We start from the raw sequence: 26,007 nt of genomic DNA on the forward strand, positions 1-26,007 counted from the left end.
GGAATGACCCCCAAAGTCTCTTTCAAGCACAAAGTACCTGGTTCACTTAAAAAATCTCTGCAAAGGGCCGCAGAGGAGGAGAAGCGTGGAAACAAGGGGGTGTGCGTCGATTTTGCGGCCCGCACATGGCCATGCGTTGTTTAGTTTCCGCACAGGGATGGCTGTGCGTCAATTTCTGGGGGCTCGGTTGTGGGTCCTCTTTGGGTTGAGGGGTTTTCAGATGCCCTGGGGACGGTACGTGGATTTCCTGCACTGGCAGGATGAAGTCACAGGAGCTCCGTCGATCTGGTGGGCGTTGCGTAGAATTTTTTACTGCACGGCAGGTGATGCGTCAATTCCTTTCTGGAAGTCAGGCTGTGTCGTTCCAGCTCAGTTATGCGTTGATCCAGTGGGCCGTGCATCGAATTTCCAGTCGCTACGCTGGCGCTGTGTCTATCTCCTCGTTGCGAAGTCGGCCCGGTTCGGCGTGTGGTGAAAGTTTCACCACGGTGCAGGCTGTTCGTCTTTTCTGGCAGGCTGTGCGTCAAATTTCACCACATAAGACGTCCTTCTTGAAGAGATGAAGTCCTTTTGGTCCTGAGACTTCAGGGAAAAGGAGGCAAGCTCTAGCTAAGCCCTTGGAGAGCACTTCTTCACCACAGCCAGAGAGCAGCAAGGCAGCAGGGCAACAGCAAGGCAGCAGTCCTTCACAGAAAGCAGTCAGGTGAGTCCTTTGGGCAGCCAGGCAGTTCTTCTTGGCAGGATGCAGGTTCTGGTTACAAGTTTCTTCTCCAAGAAGTGTCTGGGTTGGAAGGGGCAGAGGCCCTGTTTATATACCCAAATGTGCCTTTGAAGTGGGGGGAAACTTCAAAGAGTGGCTTAGAAGTGCACCAGGTCCCCTTTCAGTTCAATCCTGTCTGCCAGGGTCCCAGTAGGGGATATGGTAGTCCTTTGTGTGAGAGCAGGCCCTCCACCCTCCCAGCCCAGGAAGACCCATTCAAAATGCAGATGTATGCAAGTGAGGCTGAGTATCCTGTGTTTGGGGTGTGTCTGAGTGAATGCGCAAGGAGCTGTCAACTAAACCTAGCCAGACGTGGATTGTAAGGCACAGAAAGATTTAAGTGCAGAGAAATGTTAACTTTCTAAAAGTGGCATTTCTAAAATAGTAATCTTAAATCCAACTTCACAAGTCAGCAGGATTTTATATCACCATTCTGGCCATACTATATATGACCTTCCTACTCCTTTCAGATCAGCAGTTACCACTCAAACAATGTATGAGGGCAGCCCCAATGTTAGCTTATGAAGGGAGCAGACCTCACTGCAGTGTAAAAACGAATTTAGGAGTTTTACAATTCCAGGACATGTAAACTACAGGGGTACATGTCCTGCCTTTTGCCTACACAACACCCTGCCCTATGGATTACCAAGGGCATACCTTAGGGGTGTTTTATATGAAGAAAACGGTGTGTTTTAGGCTTGGCAAGTACTTTTAAATGCCAAGTCGAATTGGCAGTGAAACTGCACACACAGGCCTTGCAATGGAAGGCCTGAGACAAGGTTAAGGCGCTACTTATGTGGGTGGCGCACTCAGTGCTGCAGGCCCACTAGTAGCATTTAGGCCCGTATTTATACTTTTTTTAGCGCCGGATTTGCGCCGCTTTTTGACACAAAACGGCGCAAACCTACAAAATACAATGGTATTTAGCAAGTTTGCGCCGTTTTTGCTTAAAAAAACGACGCAAATGCGGCGCAAAAAAAGTATAAATACGGGCCTTAATCTGAGGCCCTGGGCACAAATAGTGCACACTACTAGGGACTTATAAGTAAATTAAATATTCCAATTTGGTATGATCCAATGTTACCATGTTTAGAGGGACACAGCATATGCACTTTAGCACTGGTTATCAGTGGTAAAGTGCACAGAGTCTAAAAACCAGCAAAAACAGTGTCCAAAAAGTGGAGGGACGCAGGCAAAAAGTTAGGGGTGACCACCCTAAGGCTGTCAGGTCTAACTTCCGCGTATTGGATAAAGTGGCAAAACACCACCAAAATGTGACAGAGCTGATTACAAACAGGCATCTCAACAAATTTGAGCTGCTTATGTTTAAAGGGACCACCTGATATCCTGATGTGACATAACTCAGTTACCATTGCATCTAATCTAGGATTAAACCAATGTGTATAAAAGAGGCAAACCAAAGTATCTCGACCTATCTGTGCAGCACCACAGAAATAATGTGTCATGGGAAGCAACACAGGCCATTCATCTACACAAACCCATATTTCATCTTCATACTTAATACAACTTGCTCCACCCATCATTCTTGTTCACACTCTGTTGCCTCTTCCTGTCACCTCTTCGCATTTTCCCACATATCAACAAAAGTGAGCAACAGATATCATGAAGGAAGTGTCATGCTTTGATTCAGTTTAAAATTTCCCACTGAAGGCGCAAGACTCAAAAAGGGCAATGTCTGGCTATCTCATCCAAGTACCTATTTCCTGTGGTCACAAAATAATTTCCGCTTGTGTGTGCTGCGCACTTCACAACGATCGCTACAGATGGCTTTTGCAATGCATCAAGTAGTTCTATAACATAGTGCCCATTACTGATTGTGGAGACAGGTGAGGTCATAAAACCTTGCTGGGACCACAACTTTCTGAAGTCCTGGACCACACCATACTAGTACTATCCGTGTAGATGGTGACTCTTAAATTGTCAGAGACACAGACTGTATAGGCTGCTTTCAAAATCCCTCTTTCATTTCTCAAGCAAGAGCCATACACAACCAGTGTGTAATCACGCACTTCCTGGCCAATATCACGATTGTTGGGTCTTGATTTGTTACATAAGTCAGTGATGCCCTTTCAGCCATGGTCTACCACATCATCATTTTGAACAACAACAGGCAGTGGTAACAACGTAGTTGTATTACAGCATGAAAATCTTTTTAGCTGAACTTTATTCTGCAGCAAAGATGACTTGCTTGTGCTTTGTGAGTGTACTGCTGATCATGTGTTGGGTTGAAGTGCGGGTAAGCAGGACCTCAACTGAATAAGGCACCAAGACTGTACCCTCATAATGCTGAATGCTGACACCAACTGTGGCCACTGTCTTTAGGTAACCCGGTAACGTTGCAGCTACTGGAAATAAGAGTGGCTGCAAAGTACGAAACAGGGCATTTGTAGTATCCATGCATTTGAGACTGTGCTGGCAGGGAGCACCCTTCCCCCACAGAGAAGTAATGGATAAAAGGCTTCTGATAGTCCGGCATTCCAGAGCCAGGGCAAGACACTTTCTCTCAGCTTGAGGAAAGCTTTTTTGCAATAGTTTTCCCATAGTAGTGGATCTGACACATCTTTGTGTGAAAGCCTTTGTAGAGGCTTAGCCACTAAGGAAAAGTTGAGTATCCACTGACAACAGTAGTCCACCATTCCCATAAACATTCTGACTTCTCTCTGCGATTTAGAAGGCTTCATCTGCAAGATATTCTCTCTTAAGTCGCTTTTGTTGCTCCTTTCACAGTGTGATGTTCTAAATACAGGCCTTCCTTCTGACAGTACTGTAATTTGGCTGGGGACACCTTATGTCCACTTTTAGTTAAATGATTTAACAAGGCTATTGTACCTTGTCTGCATGACTCTTGCGTTGTTGATGCACCAGTAGATCCCCGATATGTTGGACTGGAACTGAGTTGCATAGCAGCTTTTGGGTCATCAGAATCTCTTTTAAGATCTGGTTAATGATTGAAGGGCTCTCTGTATACCCTTGATAAAGTAAGCATCATCTAAGAATTCTGCATTCGAACTGGAATACAAAAAGAATCTTGCTGTCTTCGAGCTAGGGAATGGAAAAGAATGTTTGGCACAAGTCGATGACTGTGAACCGCTGGTGTCATAAGGGATGTGAAACAGTACTACAATAGGACAACATGGGACAACAATATTATAGATTTTTTATAGGTCCTGAATGACTCAACACTTTTTATTTGATTTCCGTATCCCCTTGATTGGGGAATTACAGGGGCTTCATAGAATCTCCTTCAAAATGTCTTGCCCTATCATGGATTTGATCACATTGGTAACTCCAGCTACTACCTCTGCCGAGAGGTTGTACTAGGCTGTTCAAGGAAATTTGACATCATGTTTGAAGATTGCTTTACAGGTTCAACACATTTAATAAAGCCAGACTCTTAGCCAGAATAATCCCAAAATTCCTCCTTTACACAATCCTTTAAGTCAAGCAGCAAATCTTAACTTGTCTGAAAGGTGAATATGCCAACAACAGGTTTCTGAGTGCTCAATTTAAAATCTGCAAACAAACACAAATGATGGACGGAATGCGGAACCAATCAAACAATTCACCCCCAGTCACAGATCTGGGTTTAATCCATCAATTCTTTTGCTCACCATGCCACCCCAGTTTGTATCCAGCCATATGCAAATCAGTCTTGACCCTGTTCCCCATGGAACAGTCCAGCCCAAACTGCCAGGCCAAGTCATCCCTGGACTGGAAACTAGCATCCTGGGACCGGTTTCAGGGTATCAACCTTCATCAGCCAGGCTAGCTTGAATCCAGTGGCACAGTGAGCCCGGAACCCACGTCTGGGCATACCCAGCACACTTATGGCGACAAAAGCAAACAAACACAAATGATGGACGGAATGAAGAACCAATCAAAGATTCACCTCTAGTCACAGACCTGGGTTTAATCCATCAATTCTTTTGCTCACAATGCCACCGCAGTCTGGATCCAGCCACATGCAAATCAGTCTTGACCCTCTTCCCCATGGAACAGTGAAGCCCGAAATGCCAGGCCAAGTCCTCCCTGGATGGGAAACAAGCATCTTGGGACCGGTTTCAGGGTATCGACCTTCATCAACCAGGCTAGCTTCAATCCAGTGGCACAGTGAGCCTGGGTCCCACGTTTGGGCATACCCGGCGCACTTATGGCGACAAAATAAAGGAAAAAACTGATGGATTAAACCCAGATCTGTGACTGGGGGTCAATGTTTGATTTGCCCTGCATTCTGTCCATCATCTGTTGTTTTTGCAATTTAAAATCTGCATCATGCATTCAGAGATTAGTGCCATTTGGTGTGCAATAGATCACACAGTTAGGCTTGCATAAAAGATCTCTTCCAAAAGACTTTCAGGGCTTGAATCACAAAATACAAACAGATGGTCTTCCTTAAAGGGACCTGTGACAGGCTATGGCGGTACAAACAAGGCTGAGACTGCGAAATGAGGTAAGTAACGTGATATTTTAATCTTCTTTTACTCTGGGTGACTACAGTCTAGTATAATGTCTATTTCTGCTTGGATTCTTGTTCAGCTCTTCATTAGCGAAAGCGTTCTTATTTCTTTATTTTCCTCTCTCCTAGGTTGGTGGGTTCTGGAGGCTCCAGTATTGAGTACCGGGAAAAGAAACAGAAAACACGCGAAGGTAAGTGGTGGGCTAGTTCTGGGGTTTTGGTGTAGGGTATTGGAGGGGAAGGTTGGTACAGGGGACTAGAGAGTGAGGGTACGCCACAGTGCCTATGTGGAAAAGTAATTTATTAGCGGTGCCTAAATTAAAGCATCGTGCTCCCCGTGAGTGTTGAACAAGTAATTTTCCTTACTTGGGTCGTGCCGCCCTCCCTTCTCCCTCTCCCACCTCCCCTAGTCCCTTCCCCGGTGCCCCTTTTACTGAAAGCTCCCGTGTCCCCAGGAGGGACCGTACCTTTGCTAGCCACGACCCTCCTGGGTCGTGGCAGGATCCTCGGCTTCTGTGTTCCAGAGCCTCGCTGGGATTGGTCTCCGTCTTCTCTCCTCCTCTCGTCCTTTTCCTCCGGACTCCTCTCTCCGTCGACTTCTCCTTGCTCCGTGGCGTTCTCCTCCTCCTTCTGGTAGTCCGTCGTCAATTTTGACTCCTGGTCCCGGAAGTCCGTGCCTGTTGCGTCCCGTAGCGTTCCCATGTTACCATGGGAACGCGGAAATGACGTGACAGGTTCGTCCGAGGTGTTCCGGTGCTGTGTAGGCGGGGACGTGGTCTCGGAGACCCGTTCACACACCCCATCCCATGAACAGTCCTGATCGAGGACCGCAGAGGAGTAAGGGAATCGGGACAGGTAATCAGCGGGGCCTTGTTGAGACCCCGGGACATGGCATACCTGGAAGGTAAAATGTTGAAGTTCAAGGAACCACCTTAACACTCGAGAATTAGAGTCCTTGTGGGAAGCAAGCAAAGTAAGAGGAGCGTGATCTGTATACAGTACAAAAGGTCTGCCAAGAAGGTAATATTGTAAGCTTTCCACTGCCCACTTAATAGCCAAACACTCCTTCTCAATGGTAGGGTAGTGACATTCACGTGGGAGAAGTTTCCTACTGATAAAGACAACTGGGTGGTCACGTCCCTCGTCATCAGGTTGCATGAGTACCGCCCCAACACCGATGTTAGAAGCGTCAGTGTACAGATGGAACGGTCTAGAGAAATCCGGACATTGTAACACTGGGTCTGTGGTAAGGGATGTCCTTAATTGTTCAAAGCTAGCCTTTTGAGAATCTGCGAATGGGGCTAACGTGTTGGGGCAGTGTTTGGTCAGTAGATCAGTAAGAGGGGCCGCGATAGTGGAGTAACTCGGTATGAATCGACGGTAATAGCCCACTAGTCCTAAAAACGAACGCAATACTTTCTTGGTTTTTGGGGTATGTGCTTGCTTTATGGCGTCAATTTTATTTGCTTGTGGTTGAAGGGTCCCATTGCCTATCATATAACCTAGATAGGAGATTTTTGTATTCCCTAAAATGCATTTCTTTGGGTTAGCCGTCAGACTGGCTTCCGCAAGGGCAGTGAAGACCTGTCTAAGATGTTGGAGGTGATTTAACCAGGTATCGCTGTAAATGACAATATCATCTAAATAGGCTGTTGAGAAGGAGTGAAAGGGTTTTAAGAGCCTGTCCATTAACCGCTGGAAGGTAGCAGGGGCTCCGTGAAGACCAAAGGGTAGAACTGTGAACTGATAAAGGCCGGATTGGGTGGAGAATGCTGTTTTCTCTTTGTCTTCTGGAGAAAGGGGAATTTGCCAGTAGCCCTTAGTGAGATCCAACGTGGATAAATACTTGGCTCTCCCTAATTTCTCTAAGACATCATCTACACGAGGGATAGGATATGTGTCAAATAGTGATATGTCATTGAGTTTGCGGAAATCGATACAAAACCGGACGGATCCGTCGGATTTTGGAACCAAAACTACTGGAGAACTCCAAGGGCTACTGGAGGGTTCAATTACTCTTAGGGTTATCATTTTCTCTATCTCCTCCTCAATGACATGTTTTCTAGCCTCGGGAATACGATAAGGTCGTAGTCGGATAGTTTGTCCTGGCGGGGTTTTTATTTTGTGATAGATTAAGGAGGTTCTTCCGGGTATGTCAGAAAAGAAAGGTGAGTGTTGTTTTAACAGGGCAATCAATTGATCTTTCTCGGTTGTGGTTAGAGAACGGTTAATACAGGGAAGTCTCTCCCTCTGTTGTGTTTCCAAGGGAAAAAGTTCTAGGTCTAACTCCTTACATGGAGATATAAAACACCCTGATTCTGCTTGAGTATCTATCCCTTCTACGTCTTCCCATTTCTTTAGGAGGTTTACATGGTAGATTTGTTTTTTTTGGGGATTGACACTTAACTCTATAAGGTACGTGACAGGGGAGACTGCTCTAATAACCCTATAGGGTCCCTGCCATCGAGCTAATAGTTTCTGTTCAGACGTGGGCCGCATTGTAAGGACTTGATCATTCGGAAGAAATGTACGTAATTTACTTCCCTTGTCGTAATAGGTTTTTTGAGTATCTTGGGCCTTTTCTAGGTGTCGCCGTACATCTTCCCATAAATTTTGTAAGTGTGACTTGAGCTTATGGACATATTCTAGCACTGGTCTCCTCTCCTCTTCTTCCTCCTCCCAGGTTTCGACTGCCATATCCAGAAGACAACGAGGTTGTCTTCCGAAGACCAGTTCGAACGGGCTATGCCCAGTGGAGGACTGTTCGTGGGTTCTAATGGCGTAAAGAACTAAGGGTAACTTCTGATCCCAATCCTTCCCAGAGTCGTCTACTACTTTCCTCAACAGGGTTTTAATGGTACGGTTATAGCGTTCCACTAGACCGTCCGTCTGAGGATGATAAACTGACATTTTTATTTGGGTAATTCCCAATAACTTACATATCTGTTTCATAAGGTTCGACATGAACGGTGTGCCTTGATCAGTGAGGATCTCTTGGGGAAAACCTGTCCGAGTGAAGACCGTTATCATGGCTTGCGCCACCGTCTTGGTTGTCATACTCGACAAGGGAAGGGCTTCCGGGTATCTCGTCGCATAGTCTACGATAACCAGAATATATGTGTGTCCCTTTGACGAGGGAAGTAGGGGTCCGATTAAATCCATACCAACCCTGCTAAAAGGAATGTCAATGATGGGTAATGGGTGTAAAGGTGCTTTCCTGGGCATCCCTGGTTCTGTGAGCTGACATCTAGGACATTGTAAGCAATATCTTCTAACATGGGCAAAAACCCCCGGCCAATAAAACTTCCGTAGGAGATATTCCTCTGTCTTTTCTCTACCGAAATGGCCCCCTCCGGGTTGATTGTGTGCTAGGAAGAGTACTTGATTCCTGTACACTTCTGGAACTACTAATTGTTGCTTGCGCTCTCCTGTGCTAGTTGTGGTAATCCTATAAAGAAGGTTTTTCTGTACTAGGAAATAGGGACCCACCTCATCCATGCCTTCAGTTTTAGCTGTTCTCCACGCATGAGAGAGGGTAGGGTCTTCTTTCTGGCAGGTGCGGAAGCTTACTGGAGCGCCACTAATCTCGGCTACCACCCTTGTGGGTTTTGTATCCTCTCGGGTTTCATGGAATTTCATTTTTTCGTGTCTTTTCTCACTTCGGGTGAGTTTCCTGCGGCTGGGTGGGCACTCAATGAAGCTATTGGAGAAGGGAGCCTCAGTCCACCACTCCGGGTTCTCTTTCTGGGTTTGGGTTTGGTCCAGGAGTTGTTGGAACCGGATATAATCAGTGCCAATAATACAGTCTTCAATCAGATGGTCCATAACCCCTACGGGAAGGAAGTCGTGATATTCGCCCCATTCTAGTTCCACTATTGTCAGGGGATACTGTTCTTTATCGCCATGTATACAACAAATAGTAACCCATTGACTTGAGGTTACGTTTATGGGGTCGATTACACTTTTCCGTATTATGGATTGACTACAACCCGAGTCAATGAGGGCAGAGAGGATGCGCCCGTTTATTTTTATGATGTGTTTAAATTTCGTATTCCCGACCCCTGTACATAATACCCTGCGTCGTGTAACCCCTATCTCCATGGGTTCCGCTCCTTCTGTTTTCCTGGGACACAATCTTGCTATATGGCCCCATTCCCCACAACTAAAACATTGTGGTAGATGCATCGGGTGGTTCTCCCCTTGTTTATGTGTCCCAGAGTCTTCCAGGGGGTACCGCGGGAGGAATTTTGGTGGCGGTGCGAGGGGTTCCTATAGGACCCAACCATTTGAGTGCTAAATCCTTAACCTGGAAGTAAAAGGTACGCGGGTCCTCATTCTGTCCCCATTTCACTTTCCGGAATTTTACTCTATAATACTCCACATCGTGACCTACCCTTTCCAAGATATTCCTTTTTATGTCCTTGTATGGTGTGGTACCACCAGGATTAGCCGCTTGGTATGCTGTCTGTAATACCCCCGTGAGTAAAGGTGCGATGTATTGTCCCCATCGATCCTCAGGCCATTGGGCGGAGGAAGCTACGCGTTCAAAGTTGGTAAAGAAGGAGTCCGGATCTTCCCCCTCCTGGAATTTTTGTAAAACGGAACTAGGGACATTGGGGTGCACTTTACTGGCGGCTATTGTATCTGTTAACTTCTGCAGCGCAGTTTCATGTACAAGTTGGTTGTTTGCCAAGATAGTAGCTTGGCTTTTTAGGGCTGATTGTAAGGCCTCCCTGTCCTCCTTAGCCTCCCGTTGATGTGCTTCCCATACTAGTTGTAAATGGCGCTGGCCTTCCGCCAGCTGTTTAATCATGTCCTCGAGGGTGGGTTTGTCACTCATTGTCTACACCGCCAAGCAGCCTTTGGGGGGGGGGAAGATCCCACTTCTGACACCACTGTGACAGGCTATGGCGGTGCAAACAAGGCTGAGACTGCGAAATGAGGTAAGTAACGTGATATTTTAATCTTCTTTTACTCTGGGTGACTACAGTCTAGTATAATGTCTATTTCTGCTTGGATTCTTGTTCAGCTCTTCATTAGCAGTGGCGCGTTCTTATTTCTTTATTTTCCTCTCTCCTAGGTTGGTGGGTTCTGGAGGCTCCAGTATTGGGTACCGGGAAAAGAAACAGAAAACACGTCAAGGTAAGTGGTGGGCTAGTTCTGGGGTTTTGGTGTAGGGTATTGGAGGGGAAGGTTGGTACAGGGGACTAGAGAGTGAGGGTACGCCACAGTGCCTATGTGGAAAAGTAATTTATTAGCGGTGCCTAAATTAGAGCATCGTGCTCCCCGTGAGTGGTGAACAAATACTTTTCCTTACTTGGGTCGTGCCGCCCTCCCTTCTCCCTCTCCCACCTCCCCTAGTCCCTTCCCCGGTGCCCCTTTTACTGAAAGCTCCCGTGTCCCCAGGAGGGACCATACCTTTGCTAGCCACGACCCTCCTGGGTCGTGGCAGGATCCTCGGCTTCTGTGTTCCAGAGCCTCGCTGGGATTGGTCTCCGTCTTCTCTCCTCCTGGAACGGCTCGTCTCTCGTCCTTTTCCTCCGGACTCCTCTCTCTGTCGACTTCTCCTTGCTCCGTAGCGTTCTCCTCCTCCTTCTGGTAGTCCGTCATCGATTTTGACTCCTGGTCCCGGAAGTCCGTGCCTGTTGCGTCCCGTAGCGTTCCCATGTTACCATGGGAACACGGAAATGACGTGACGGGTTCGTCCGAGGTGTTCCGGTGCTGTGTAGGCGGGGACGTGGTCTCGGAGACCCGTTCACAGGACCAATCTTCACAGGGATTTTAAATAAAACCAGAATTGATTATAAGCTCATTAGCAACACCTACAACTTGTATTTGTTGTCTCGAGAAAGGTAGATTTGGAATTTCCACTGCACATACAGTAGAACAGGTAGCACCAGTAGCAATGAGAAAGGACACTGGGTCACCATTCACCCCTCTTCACACATATGGTATACCTCTAAGGTTGCGCCACGTATGCAATCCTTCTTCCCTCATATGCACTGTCATTTGAATTGATCAGACCATAGATCTTTGAAAGCTTTGAAGACCAGGGACTGTTGGAAATTACCTCGATTCCAGCAGGGGTTTGGAGGACCTCGGGCACTTGCATTCAGATTAAACCTTGGGGTGTTCAGATTATTCTGCATTAATAGGGTTTGAGATACATTAGGACCTGGAGGTCTTTGCATTGCATATTTTTGGGGTGGGATAGCATTCATATTAGCCCCTTGACCATCAACCTGTACTAGATTAAGATAGCACTCACATTTCCAATGGCTCAATGTATTGCAGTAATGGCACAGCATTATTATTTTCTTGAGCGTAGCTATATCCATTCTCAAATTTGGGCCATCAACAGGCATTCCTTGTCCTCTCCCAAGTGAGACACAATTCCCACTCAGCATCATATGATCACCACATTGATATCCAACTCTCTGCATTCTGTTTCTGCCACCAGTACCATATCCAAAATACACTGGTACAAACCATTCTGAAATCTCTTCTGGGCTAACTGCATCTGAGTTAACATGAATTTCTCCTTAGCTCTCTTTTGTTTGGCTTTTAGATCATCAGTAAAATAATTTTTGTAGCATTGAATTTCATCTAAAGGCTTGGACTGCATGCAAATCACACCCTGCTAGATATATGAACATGTTTCTAGGTATGACCCAAAAAGAAATGAGACACAAAGGGTCATGTTTACAAGCAAGTGGCGCATCAGCTTTGATGTGCCACTTTTCTTGCAACCCCCCCCTAACAACACCATGTGTGCACAGAATTTACAATACCGAGCACCATGGCACACATTAGGGCAACAGCGTCAAAAGTTTTGACACTGATGTGTCACTTTGCACGGTTAGCGATTGGCGCTAATCCTGCAAAGTGAAGGGAAGCTCACTGGAAACAATGGGAGCGTCACTTTAATGCCTGCCTCAGGCAGGCGTTAAAAATAACGCAAAAAATGCTGCAGTGAAAGCTTGCACATTTCACTGCACCATTTGTTTTGCATGGGAACTCCCCCCTTACATGCATTATGCCTGGCACAGGCATAATATGACGCAGAGGGTTACAAGTGGCATGCATTGCAACTCTTTGTAAATATGGCGTGGGCAAATTGCCTCCTTAACGTCAATTAGCGTAAAAAAATGATGCTAGTGTGGCACAAGGAGGCGAAGAGGGCTTGTAAATATGCCACTTACTTTCCCACTTGGGATTTGAACACCACTTTGCTGTCATAAAATGTGCATAATTCTGTCACATTATGCATGCACTGACTCATCAGATTCTTTTTTGGTCCTTGAGATGTCTAACCAATCAATCTCTCTCTGGGGAACCTTAGTTTAAAAAAAATGAATCACCTTAATGTAGTTTTCCATAACCAGAGGAGATGGAACATTAATTATGATATCCCTTGGTGGCTCTGCAGTTGGCCATTATAGAGACACTTTACACTCAACCCACCAATCCCTGACAATTACAATGTCAAAGAAAGCATTGAAATCTTCCCAAGGTATCTTTGAAATTTTCACAAATCTGTCAACTTCAGTGTACCACTGATCAGGACTTTCTCTCAGTCTTGTAAATTGATTTGTAAATATGTAAGGATCACCATGACTCTGAGGGTCATGCATATAAGCTCCTCCATGTACTTCTCCCTATGAATACGCTTTAACCTCAGAATCACTCACACTCCCAGTACCTTCTGTCTTCCCTTCATCCTCTTTCTTTTACTTTTTCTTTTTATGAACCCATCTATCACTAAACTTTTGTACGCTACTCCACGTTTGAATGTTACTGATTAGTTCTCTTAGCAGCAGTTTTAATCCAGGAGTTTCATGTTCTTAAGAGCATCTTCTGTCATGAACCATCCTTTACCTTAAGGTCTCACTTTTGAAAAGGACAATCTCACATTATATAGCTATTGCTTCAAGAGCCTCATGAGTCACACAAGCACATCTAAAGGCTTTTATACACAAATATAAACGTTCCTCTTTACTGTTTCCATTTATGAATTCCAATTCAAGATTTCCTTAATTTCTTCCAACTCCCCCTTCAACCTTACTACATCAAGTGCTCTTAAAAGGATGCCAGCCTCTGATGTCTGGGACTTTTGGATGTGGATCATTATAGTCACCACACTCACAATGTGAGTTTCTTCTGTTCCAGTCTTGACTCAAATCTCTGCAAAGGTATCAATCCCAGACCCAACATTTGTTGTGGTAATAGTAGGAGTTAAATCAACAGTAATGTTAGCCTGGAGCAATGTTGGTGGAGGTAATAAGGGAATCTGAAGCATTCTCTTGCGAGCCAATAGTGGAATGGCTGCCAGTCGTGGATCTGGGAGTTGAATAGGTGTTAATTTTGGAAGTGAAAGGTTTCCAGGCACTTTCCCATTGAAGATACTCTGATCAACAAGTGCACTATCACTGCTATCAGATGGTGATAGGAGTCCTACAGACGGTTGATCTCTGCCAACAACATTATCTGGGTTTGGTCAGGGAGCCAATAAATAATTTATTAAGTCATTGCTGGAGTCACTATCATTCCCTTCATCACGCTTCACTTCAGTCTCACCCCCCTCTGGTGCTTTCGTCTTCCAGATATTTCCACAGGGCAGTACCGGATACAACTTTAACCCCCTGAACAGGGGTGGCTCATGTAGGAGCAAAGCGGCGGGGAGGGGGCACAAAACAAACACAACATAAATAAATATTTTTTAAAAACATACCTCACCGCCTCATCACTATCGCTGCTGTTCTGGCTCCACTTGCAGGCACAGGCTTCGAGCCTGCCCAGTGGCCAATGCTAACTCTGCTCTCGCATAAGAGCAGCGTTAGGATGGCAGGCACGCTTTGGCACTCCCAGGCAGACTGGGATCCTATGCCTGCTCTGTCCAACTCAGCAACATAGTGCTGGATAGAAGGGAGCTCAGTGCACATGTGTGTTGGCTGGCCCGAGATGGCTGGCCAAACACACATGCGCACTGAGGGGAGTGCACACCACTCCCCTCAATCCCTGTGCACACCACTCCCCTCAATCCCTGTCATCACCCGTGGCCCTGCCCCATGAAAAATAAAAACGATGATAAACGTTGCTTATTATTGTTTTTAGTTTTCAATTTGCAGCTGCTGGTGGGGGGGTGACGCTTCTCTGCCAAAGCGGAGGAGCCGCTGCTGCCCCTGAATCATCTCAGTCCTCTATGCCTGCTTTTCTGCATTCAACTTTGCTTCCATCCAGTTCTCAACTATCCCCTTGGCCTCATTCTTTTCTTTTGCATTTTCTGGACACTATCATGCATTCAAGGTTTCATACTGGGCTGGTCTAAGTGTGGGCTTCTTTTCATACAACACTGACCTCAAATTCTCAATTATTCTCAGTTTAAAGGTACCGTGGGAAGGAAATTGCAAGAATGCTTAGGTCACAGTGATCATATTCCATAGTCTAAGTCAAATGTACATGTCTAAACCGATAAATGATGGTGATGTAATCAGAAGGGGTACCCTCGGGAGAGGCCTTCTCAGCTCTTTAACAGGTATTCTCACATCATCCATAAACAAAGCCCTCAATTTCTTGAAAACTGTTATTCTTTCTCTTTATTCAACAAAACGTAAATCAATTAAATGTCAACTGAAACAACCAGCAGTTCTCAGCGAATCATTAAAAAAATGCAACATCACTCACTCGAATCTCAATGCGACAATACGAAGCTGTCCACTCACAGTGCAGCACTCTCTGATGTAATGGGCAGTCCCAGCGTGGCACACACACACCAACTAATACCATCGCAACATTCTATTACACAACTCAGAGCACCTCACAGAAGCTCTCATTCAACTCAGACTTTGCTTGGCAATAGCAAATTATTGAAAACCAAAACAAAACTCTTGTCTGTTCCACTAAAACAAAACTCAATTACACAATCACTCTAGGCGAAATTGGGAAATAGAACTAGAAGAGCTTTATTAGGTGCACGCCCAAGTCAAATATCGACCAGCGGGAAATCACCATGACCGGTGAAGTCTGCTCCTCTATGCAAAGGGATTAACCAAACACCAATCTTCATTTGTACACTGTCACAATAGAAGTTTAATATGTCCAGATCTCAATATGCGGCTGGTAGGAGTTCATGGTCTAACACCACAAATCTTAATAGGCAAGTTACAACTTAGTACAGTTAATATCTATCCTGGGATTTTAGACTCTGAGAAGTCTGATAACCAAAACTTCAACTCTTAAATCAAGCCCATTTATCTTCATAAGCACAAGCAAAATACATAACCAGCATCACAGATCCAGCAGCAACATGGACTTGGACTGAAAATGGACCCTACAATTCACAATATGCTGCTTGACCAAAAGAGTCTGCGAACATCGCAGCACACAACATCACATGACTGAAAATGTGTAACCCAATTATAGTCATGCTCCTAGAACACCGCAATCACTTAGGAACACAGAAACACCATCAACTCTCCAAACTAGACCACTGGAAACTCAAAGTCATGGAACGTGCTGGCGCAGGTTTAGACAGACTTTCAAACAAAGTCTAACTATGTACACCTCAGTGATAACCATCCTCTTCTACCAGAATTGATAGCAGATTTGAAAAATATGGTACTTTTACAGAGCAAACTTGCCTTCAAACTTGGAACTCTATGTCTATTAGGATGGACCTTTTCCTTTAACTGAAGCTGAAATCACAAATTCATTAACATTGCATTGACAGTGAAGCAGATTTTGCCCCTCACTAACCACAAAGAGGAGTTAAGTTTGCAAACCATAAAGGTTTAATTAGCAAATTAGTAAAGTTTTATATCAAATCAATTATACATAAACCAAAATTCACCTGAATACAGCATTTATGTACATGGTCCAAGTAATTCAATTTAGTAGATGCGAAATTTACATTATTAACGGTAACATATGCAAATCAAGGCAAGTCTAGTTTCCATAAAGGAAACTCCAAAATGCTAGCTATGTCTGTGGGCAGGTCCGGAAAATTCAGCAGCAGCAGACACCAGCAAATATAACATCAAATGAAGAACCAGTTAAAGGTTTCAATTAAAATGATAAGGAATATACTTGCTCCCAAGAGTATCTCTGAGAGCAGGAAAATAAGGAGCAAAGGTGGACGGGGGTGAGTGATCTAACTAAGAAGCTCACACAGTTCACACAGTTAAAACATAATATTTAATCCAAATGATACAATATTCACGTATTAATAACAAAGAAAGGGAATCAACTCACATCCGCCAATGACATAACCATTTGCCCCATCGGGTTGAAATATAGTGGCATAACATCAAGCAAGGTATGCATCAGAATCTATGAGCACAGAAGTGCCATTCCATGTAGCACGTACAATACTTCATTTACAGAACACTTTTTGGAGTACAAAGACACTGAGAATGACCTACAGTGGTTCATTATTGAGAGACTGAAACCACTACATGACAACTTGACAGCATCTTTACTACACTATGAACAACACTGGGTGTATAGATTGAAAATTAACATCACTGGTTTAAACGAGGAAATACCCTAGTCACAACTGAGTCAGCCATTAAGACGATGTAACAGGGAATATTTGGAGACTTGCTCTTTTTTGGTGGTCCTTTGAAGATCTTTGTTGATGCGTGAATCTCACAATGATTATCCCTGTGTTTGACAAGCTGGGCGTAATGCTACACAAGTCTGAAATACGTTGTTTGGTAAAGACTTCCTTAGAAAAGTCATAAACCTCGTAGGTCTAACCTTTGACCTTGTTAGAAGCATATGTTGCCCCTGAGACAATATACTATATGCATATATAAATATATATATATATATTTTTTTTAAATAATTTTATTCTTAAAGTTACAAGGATCACCTCTTTCGGATCTTGCTCATGTTCGGGATCAGACTACATTTTCTGTCATGCATCTTTTGTGTGCTAACATCATAATGCTTAGGCATTGTTACGGTCCCTGGCAAACTCCAAGTACCAGGAGCCCTGATAAATCAATGGCATAATGATGCTCATGTCAGGACGTCTTACTAGGAAAGCAGGTCTAAAAACATAGCAGCTTCTCCACTATGCTACATGGTTATGGCTGACTACAGAGATCGTGTAGGTATTCTGGCCCAGTGACCATCTTGACGAAGTAAGTGGCTTTTTACTGCAGGAGGTAGGGCAAATGCACGTTAGCCAAATTCCATTAGCAGTGCACAAAACTATATGCTTCTAGAATGTTAAGCTTTTTAATCACATGGCATTGAAATAGAGAGACGAGGAGGGGAGGGTTGCTCTGCCAATACTGATTATTCTCCATTACTCCATCTTCACAATATAGTATTGAGTCATTGAGACCATAAATGATGTGGGTTAGGGTACGAGGAACAAGTCTCGACATCTGTCTCAGCACTATGTATAACAAGCATGACACCAGGACAAGGTCATCTTGATTGATTTGTGTGATGATATGGCTCATTTCCTCTAACTGATGTTATTTCCTGAAGAACAAGGATGTGACTAGAGGGGTCACTTGTCCAGCGAGGCAATGATACCCTTCCAGGTTATAGTGCGTGTTAGAAATGGGGTTTCTGGTTGGCTAGGGTATGCACCTCAGCCAGGCAGAACTTACCCACTCTAGTCAGGGCAAGGGAGTTACACGTCCAAGATAACCCCTGCTCACCCCCTTGGTAGCTTGGCACGAGCAGTCAGGCTTAACCCGGAGGCAATGTGTAAAGCGTTTGCACAACACACACAACACATGTGACACACTATCCCCACCACAAAGGAAACACAATACCAGTTTATATGAAAATATACTGTATTGTACACAACGCACTTATTAGACCAATATCACATAACAGTAGTATCCTGCTACCTTAGCAGTTGTCAGAACGTTACACATTAGTTACTCTGCAAACTAGCAGTAGTCACAAATAACACACCGGTTACTCAATATTCTGCAACATAAGCAGTAGTCAGTGTAGTGCTTTCCTCTTATCTAGTTTCTAAGCACTAACATAACACACTAGAAATGCACTTCTGAGGTCAAAGAAGACTTTTATTGTTGTTAATTCTTCCCCAACCACAATATTTATGAATGACGAATTAGTAGCTTTCAAGTCCGCGTTAATCAAACAAAATATATCAGTTTGCAATATACACAGCAGGTTATATTTATAAGATATTGAATGCAAAGCAAAACAAATACTTCACCGTGTGGGAACTATCTACAGCTTCATCTTTCTAAGGTCTGCAAGCTGATGACCCCTGTCAGCCGCGAGAAAGAGATTCATCTACCCACACGGGATTGCTGGCAGCCTGCGCCAAGCTCCAGCACGAGGTCCGGCAGATTCGAATCTGACCCTCTGCAGCCTGTTACATTCGTTACAAAGGTGTGCCCCCTCCTCTCAGACCTGGGAAACTGAGCAAGCCTTTTGGAGACTGGCCAGGTCTCCAAGACTACTCCTGTTCCCAAGCTCAAGCGAAGAGAAAACAACACCCATGTACTCTCTCTTATCATGTCTAGTCTACTGTGAGAAAAACATCTTGGTTCTCTGGTGCAAAAACACAGCTTGGAAAAATACAGCTTGGATTTTCAACTGCAATGTCTAACTCCACGTTAAAGGCAATAGGCAGCTAACCTAAATATCAAATGCAATGTCATGTTAAAGGCAATAGGCAGCTAACCTAAATATCAAATGCAATGTCTAGTGTCATGTCAAAGCCAATAGGCAGCTGAGCTGAATACAAAATGTAATATATGATATCATGTCAAAGCCAATAGGCAGAATATCTAATAGCATGTCAAAGTCAATAGGCAGCTAAATTGAATACATCATGTCAAAGTCAATAGGCATGCAATGTCAAAGCCAATAGGCGGCTAGACTGGATACAGCATGTCAAAGCCAATAGGCAAAATACAGAATGTAATGGCTAATGCAATGTCAACGCCCATAGGCGGCTAAACTGAATACAGAAAGCAATGGCTAATGCCATGTCAAAGCCCATAGGCGGCTAAACTGAACAAAACATACCATGTGCTACTGGTGAACATTGAGCAACTAATATGCGCAGTGGTGAAACACAAAGTCATTGGTCAAAACAAACTCCATCAAATGGCAGTACATTCCGCCCTTTGACCAATGAATTTTTGTTTCACATATCTCCTGTTTCAAACAAAAACAAAAAAAAACATCAGCACAAAAAACATTATCAGCAAGTCACATTTGAATGTCCAAAGCAATCCCTGTAAAGCAATAGAAGTGAATTAACACATTGATCTCATAACCTTTCACATCAGATACATCTATACAGAAAAGACTGGGCAATTTTTATACTCTGAATGAGTCTCTAATTCAACAGTGTTAGCAATTTGATGTGGCATGAGTTCTACTCATGTAAAGATGCACGGTCCACCTGAAAGGTTTTCTGGAAGGTAAGCAAAAGTCAGAGTTCCATACGAGAAGGGAAAAAAAAAAAACACAGCTTAGTTCCAGTGGAAGAATGCAATCAAACAAGTTGAACTTGAACTGAAGGCGCAGTTTGCGCAAAATGGATCCATGGTGCTGGCACTTTACTCAGCCAGGTTCAGGTTGGGGATTCGGTCCCTTCCCCGACCCCACACGCACACACCGGAAGGGGGACCACACAGCACACTCAGGGACAGTGGCGAAACGTGGTAGGATCTGCAAAAGAAACAAGTATGACTTTTCTTGCAAATAACATTTTTCATTTAAACTGCACCCTTTCTCTTTCTTTCCCTGTTTTATTATCAGCAGGACGTTTTTGGGGCCCTTTGTTATATTTTCTGCAGGTTCTGGAGGGTCACTTGGGGCTTCAGCCCACACATCAGCACTGAGGTTTTTATCTGCTGCGCCACAGCTTCCCTTTTCTTGCACTGTCAGAAGGGCTGGGGCAGACTCCTTCTTTACCAAACCTCCATTCACTGCACTTTTGCCAATTTGGGCCATTCTGTCTCCAATTTGTATGAATGAATCAAATTCTTTTCTATGTATCAGCATAATTTCGATTTTTCCTTGGTAATTTGCAGCAATCACTCTCCCTAAAACCTGATCAATTTGCCATTTCTGTCCTGGTAACTTTCCTCTCCCCAACTGCTCTGTGACTGCTTGCATGACAGATTGCTTTTGTGCGTGCTGCACAGTTTTTATCAAATCTAGGGGAATGGGCATCTCTCTCATCTCTGCCCACCTGTAAGTGGCTTTTTCTCTCAGCTGTTCACATTTCTGGGGCACCCACTTAGCCATCCCCACTAAGGCAGAATTCTGGGTGAACACTTCTCTCTCTGAATTTTTCTCATTAACATCTGCAAGGTAATTGAACCAGTTAGGTACAAGCCATATGCAAAAACAAGCAGCTAAAACATTAGCAATGAACCAAAAATCAGCGTAAAAATGACACATCTCACGTAGCTCTTGCTTTAAAATCTGACACACATTATACAACTCCATTCCTTCTACTGTGCCAGAAAGCAACATTTCAGTCAATGAATCATTAGTAAAACAAACATGCTTTTTATCTTCAGTAGACACGAATTCAAATGGTGCACACAATTTCATTGGTAATTCTTTTATCTGTGGTACTCTAGCCCTGTCTTGCAAGTACCAGATCCATTGTATGATTCTAGCTAGGGGCACTATTTTCTTTCCTTGTTCATCATTTAAATGTACATAAGTATTTCCTTCTTGCACTGCGCAGAAACCTAAAGTCTGCATTATTTTATTTGCCAAATCACAAGTGCGCAACTGCATATAATTTTTCACAGTGACCATATACAAAAGTGTTAGGATTTCTCTCAAATGAGGGCTATTCTTTTTCCAAAAATCAAACAAGCTAATGAAACTCGGGGTGTCTTGCTCTAAAATCCTTCGTTTTACTTTTGCATTTTGCAACGGTAACTCGTAAATCACATTCTGGTCTCTCTCGTCCGTGTTATCAGTTAAGGAATGCATTTTGGCTGCCAAAAACCCTGGCTCACACGAAAACTCAGTGCAGCTCGGAGCTGTCTTAACCCCCTCATTACTGGAATGGGACAAGAAAGATTCTTCATTTTTATAACTTTCAGCATTATTTTGAATTATTGTATCCTGGCTAATTTGCTCACGTAAATTCCTATTTTCATGTTCCAACTTCCTACATTTCTCCTGCATTTCTCTGTAAGCAGATAAAGGTATCCAAACCTTTCTGTCATCATTACTTCCAAAAGACACGTTTTCTACATATGTACAACAGGAATTATTTCTCAAAACACCATCAGGCATTTTAGCTACACATGCATTTTCTTCTGTAATTCCCCAAACAGAAAACAATTCACAGTTTTTCGTAGCACCATCAGGCAGTTTACCAATACATGCATTCCCAGACATGGTCTGCCGTGCTACTGTGATTCTCCAAACAGAAAACAATTTCTGTAATTCTCCAAACAACAAAAAAACAATTACACTTTTAAAGTGTGCACTTAGAAATCTACCAACTCGTCAACACCCTCTTAATCACCTCTTAATGACCGACCCCACTTCTGGTACCAATTGTAGTGCTTTCCTCTTATCTAGTTTCTAAGCACTAACATAACACACTAGAAATGCACTTCTGAGGTCAAAGAAGACTTTTATTGTTGTTAATTCTTCCCCAACCACAATATTTATGAATGACGAATTAGTAGCTTTCAAGTCCGCGTTAATCAAACAAAATATATCAGTTTGCAATATACACAGCAGGTTATATTTATAAGATATTGAATGCAAAGCAAAACAAATACTTCACCGTGTGGGAACTATCTACAGCTTCATCTTTCTAAGGTCTGCAAGCTGATGACCCCTGTCAGCCGCGAGAAAGAGATTCATCTACCCACACGGGATTGCTGGCAGCCTGCGCCAAGCTCCAGCACGAGGTCCGGCAGATTCGAATCTGACCCTCTGCAGCCTGTTACATTCGTTACAAAGGTGTGCCCCCTCCTCTCAGACCTGGGAAACTGAGCAAGCCTTTTGGAGACTGGCCAGGTCTCCAAGACTACTCCTGTTCCCAAGCTCAAGCGAAGAGAAAACAACACCCATGTACTCTCTCTTATCATGTCTAGTCTACTGTGAGAAAAACATCTTGGTTCTCTGGTGCAAAAACACAGCTTGGAAAAATACAGCTTGGATTTTCAACTGCAATGTCTAACTCCACGTTAAAGGCAATAGGCAGCTAACCTAAATATCAAATGCAATGTCATGTTAAAGGCAATAGGCAGCTAACCTAAATATCAAATGCAATGTCTAGTGTCATGTCAAAGCCAATAGGCAGCTGAGCTGAATACAAAATGTAATATATGATATCATGTCAAAGCCAATAGGCAGAATATCTAATAGCATGTCAAAGTCAATAGGCAGCTAAATTGAATACATCATGTCAAAGTCAATAGGCATGCAATGTCAAAGCCAATAGGCGGCTAGACTGGATACAGCATGTCAAAGCCAATAGGCAAAATACAGAATGTAATGGCTAATGCAATGTCAACGCCCATAGGCGGCTAAACTGAATACAGAAAGCAATGGCTAATGCCATGTCAAAGCCCATAGGCGGCTAAACTGAACAAAACATACCATGTGCTACTGGTGAACATTGAGCAACTAATATGCGCAGTGGTGAAACACAAAGTCATTGGTCAAAACAAACTCCATCAAATGGCAGTACAGTCAGGAAACACGTTATTACGCAAAAGCACTTGTCATAGAATCTCATAAAATACCCATAGCAGGAGCATTAGAAAACATATTAGCAAGTCATGTCCATAAAAGGAACATTTGCATACATATGTATAAAAGACACCATCAAAAAAACAGGTAGGCAATATATAAATGTGCAAAGTCTATTGTAAGAACCTAGGTTCTATATACTGGTCCTTTAGGGAATACCTGTGAGAGATGAAGAGGCACTTCCAGTACCTAGAACGAACAATGGGGCCCCCGGCGCTACTCTGCGCAAAACGGGGGCCTCCCTGATCTCCTGGGGTCAGAGGAGGGCGACATGCACCTCCTCTTGTCCATGAACAGGCCCCTCTGGGGACCGTAAACACTGGGGGCCCCCCTAGGCCTCCACCGGTCCTCACGAGGGGGGCCCACGTCAGCCAAAAACTGCTTTTGAAGGGAGGGGCGCGCCACGCACCCCCTCTGTGTTACAACGGGCCCCTTTTAGGGACCTGCGATTTCCTGGGGTCTCCCCGGGCCTCCACCGGCCCTCCTCTGGGAGGGGAGACCTCAGAAATGCCACTGGCCCACGAGGGGGGCCAACAAAGGAGCCTAGCGGCGCGGGGAGCCTCCAATGAGGCTTCCACCCCACCCGCAATGAAAGGAGAGCCCTCCAAGGCTCCCGCAGGCGACGGAGAGGCGTCCTCCTCTCCCTTCTCTTCCTGACGTCGTCCTGGCCCAAGGCAGGGCTTGCCGGTGCCCCAGGGGTGCTCCACGGAGCGGTCCTCACCCCGGGGGTTTTCTTCGTGCCCCAGGGGCACTAGAAGGTGCGCGAGTCTCGCGCTTTGTAAATAAAGGGCGCCCGGGCTGCGGCGGTGATCTGGGGCATCCAGGATGCGCTTTTCAAAGCGCTAAGGCCATACTTATAGCCCGGGTTGCAGCGGTGATTCCAGCAGGAAACAGGTGCCTCGAAGTGCCTGAGGGCACAGAAGAGCGCTCTCTTAGCGCAAAGGGGATATCAAGGCAGCACTCCTCGTGCAGGGAAAAGTTACAGGGGTCAGGGGCCACGGAACCCTGCCCCTGGGAACAATGAAGCAGGAAGGAGCACAAGGCTGGTGGGTCCAGCTACAGGCCAGCACAAGGGGTGCAGATGATGGCAGTTCCTCCTAGTGACCAGGCAGGTCACAGGTTAGCACAGCAGCAGCAGTCCAAGGCGGTTTCCTGGTGAGTCCATTCAGCAGCGTCTTGTGTCCAGGTTCAATTTCCAAGAGTGTTCAAATTGTGGGGAAAATTCCCCTGTACTTATAGTCAGTTCTTACAGCGTTTTACAATGGTAGGGAGAGGAGGTTCCAGCCAGTTACAACTGGTTCTGGGAGTGCCCCCTCCCTCCTTTCAGCACAGGCTCCAAACATCAGTGGGGGGTTAACAACCTTATTGTGTGAGGCCAGGGCACAGCCTTTACAAATGTAGGTGTGCCCCGCCTCTCCCTTCTCTCAGCCCAGGAAGACTATTCAGTATGCAGATACACCTCTGTGACACCTCCACCCTCCCTGTGTACAGGCTGTCTGAAAAGTATGCACAAAGCCCCAACTGTCACTCTGCCCAGACGTGGATTGGAGTCAAGCTGCAAAACACCAGAGTCATAAGTACAGATAAATGCGCACTTTCTAGAAGTGGCATTTCTGTGATAGTAATACAAAATACACTCACACCAGTAAGCAGTATTTATTATCACCATCACAACCATACCAAACACGCCTACGCTACCCCTCATAAATCAGACAATACCCCTTACACATAAGGCAGGGCATTTCTAATGCAATCCTATGAGAAGGCAGCACTCACAGCAGTGAGACACCAAGTTAGGCTGTTTTTCACTACCAGGACAGGCCATGCAATATGGCACATGTCCTGCCTTTCTACATACATGGCACCATGCCCATAAGGCTAGCTAGGTCGTACCTTAGGGGTGACTTACATGTAGTAAAAGGGGAGTCCTGGGCCTGGCAAGGAAGTTCAGATGCCAGGTCCCTGTGGCAGAAAACTGCACCCACAGGCCTTGCGTTAGCAGGCCTGAGACGGGTTTAAATGTCTACTTCAGTGGGTGGCGCAAGCAGCGCTGCAGGCCCACTAGTAGTATTTAATTTACAGGCCCTGGGTATAGAGATACCACTGTACAAGGGACTTATAGGTAAATTAAATATGCCAATTAGGTATTAGCCAATCATACCAACTTTAGATGGGAGAGCACCTGCACTTTAGCACTGGTCAGCAGTGATGAAGTGCTCAGACTCCTAGAGCCAAGAGCGAGAGGTCAGAAAAACCAGGAGGAAGGAGGCAAAAAGACTGGTAATGACCCTGAGTAAGGCAAAAAGTCCAACAGTGCGCTTTACAAAAACACATAACATAACATACAGCCTTTAAAGACCTTAGTAGTAAGGCCAAGGACCATTGGCGGATGTGTGAGCTGGTCCTACCAATCACCATTCACATGTACTTTTGTGTGTTGTGTAGTTTTGACGTGCTACCACTATTTTTCAAAACTGTTATGCATGATTACTATACAACTGAAGAGGAAGCATGTGGTTGAATCCAGGAAGAAATTCACAGTTGTCTTGTTCTTTATTTCCCTAGGATCAAACGTTCTCAACTGTGGAGGTAGGATTTTCCACTTTCCAGGTGTGATTGAAAATACAATTAGGGATCCTTTTGATAGGCCCTGAAGAAAACCCCTGACCTTTCTCTAGGCACCAGCGAGGGCAGAAACATTTTGGCTGTTTCACAGATGAAAAGGAACATCACACGTGTAGTCATCCTATTTTATTATTTTAATACCTGCACTACCCGCTATAAAAAGGTATTTACTTAGGTCAACCCCAGGGTATTTTTAATATAATCTGGATCCAAACTTTATCCCTCATTTATGAGGTTGAGTCCACCCTGGCAGTACTGTCTTACCAGGGTAGGTTGAGGTGGCCTATGACAAAGCATTCTACAAAACATGGGTGAGGCCACCTCAACCATAAAGTTTGGACTGACGACTTAGAGAATTAAGGATTTAACCAAAAAAAATAGTATGAGATTT

This window comes from Pleurodeles waltl, chromosome 6, assembly GCF_031143425.1.
Source record: "Pleurodeles waltl isolate 20211129_DDA chromosome 6, aPleWal1.hap1.20221129, whole genome shotgun sequence".
NCBI classification, from domain to species: Eukaryota; Metazoa; Chordata; class Amphibia; order Caudata; family Salamandridae; genus Pleurodeles; species Pleurodeles waltl.